Source organism: Adiantum capillus-veneris, chromosome 21 (assembly GCF_014529385.1).
Source record: "Adiantum capillus-veneris isolate H3 chromosome 21, ASM1452938v2, whole genome shotgun sequence".
Classification (NCBI taxonomy): domain Eukaryota; kingdom Viridiplantae; phylum Streptophyta; class Polypodiopsida; order Polypodiales; family Pteridaceae; genus Adiantum; species Adiantum capillus-veneris.
This window is the reverse complement of record NC_140951.1, coordinates 102,498,851-102,500,470: the sequence shown is the minus strand read 5'-3', so window position 1 is coordinate 102,500,470 and position 1,620 is coordinate 102,498,851.

The window sequence follows — 1,620 nt, the reverse complement described above, 5'->3', positions numbered from 1 at the left end:
TTTGGGCATAAATTCTTGGGATAGATCTTTAGCGTATTTTATCTAACCTTTTGAGAATATCTAGCCTCTAGGATAGCTCGTAACCTATTCACTCTAAGTTTTGGCTACTCTAAGCATGGGAATCAAGAAATCTATGAGCAACATGGCATTGAGTCGAATCACTAATCTAAAAGGTGGTGTTCCAATCAATGTTTTATAATCTACATAGTATTCTCATAAGGATGAATGGAGATTTTGGTTCCAATTTGCTATGGGTTCACTTATATCTTTGTGAGAATCATGCATATGATTCTGTTTGTGCTCTCAGCGTGTCCCTTAGCTTTAGGGTGATAGGGTACTGATTTGTGATGAATTACCATGAATTCATCTAGTTAGAATTATATCACTTCATTTATGAAACGAGTCCCTCTATCATTAACTATTTCAATTGATAGCTCAGATCTTATAAAGGTATTCGCATACAAGAATTGTATTTTCATTTTTGCATCGTTATTTAGTGTAGATATTGCTTCAATTAATTTGGTCAAATAGTCTATGGAAACTATGATATATTATGTGTACGATATGTTAGAGGTCATATAGGCTCGACAAAATTTGTTCCCCATTCAAAAAATACTCTATCCCCCATCATTGATCATAGAGGCAATTTGTCCCTACACATAGGTTGGAATTCTTCACATCTCTTTACCTACGCTTCACCATCAATGAACAAGGTAGGCCACCAAATTATTGCAATAATAATTTGAGCAATATTGGCTCAACCAGAAGGCAGAACTGATTATCCAGTATATTTTGCCAGTCGCAATCAGGCTGAACAAGGGTATACCACTACTGAAAGAGAAGCCTTAGGAATGGTTTTCAGCACTATCAAATTCACACACCATTTTTTGGGCAAGCTATTTCATTTTATGTGGATCATCAGCCATTATTGCTTTTTATCAACAAAGTCATTATTCAAGGCAGACTGATAAGATGGATGACGTTCCTGATGGAATTTGTGTTTCGCATTTTTCATAAGCCTAGTAAAACCCATTCTGGTGCTGATTTCATGTCCAGAAGTACGCACGGCTACTTTGAAGCATCTTTGAGAGACGAGCCAGTGGATGCAAAACTATTTCAGATAACAGCTGAAGAAACAACTGATCTAGAGTTGTATGATGTATATCAGTTTCTTTCTAAAGGAGAATTCCCAGACAACTAGACTTAGAATCAAAAGAAGGCTCTGATTATCAAGAGTCTAAAGTTCACCATCATTGGTGTATCACTTTATAGACTAGGAATAGACGGAGTTATTAGAAGATGTGTACCTATGCAAGGCAGAATGGAAGGAATTTTAGAGGCACATAATGGGGATTCTGGGGGACATTTCTCTACTGATATCACTTACAGGAAAATTTTACAGGCAAGTTTTTGGTGGCAAACTTTAATAGCTGATGTTAGAAGCTTTTATAAAACGGGTGATATATGCCAGAGGATGGGCAAACCCACAGCAGCAGATATGACTCCTGTAACTCCAAATCAGCCCCGCTAGGTGTAATTATGAAATGAGGTATAGATTTTATGGGTCCCTTCAAGAAGATTACTCCTAGAAAGAATAGGTATATATTGATGGCTACTTGC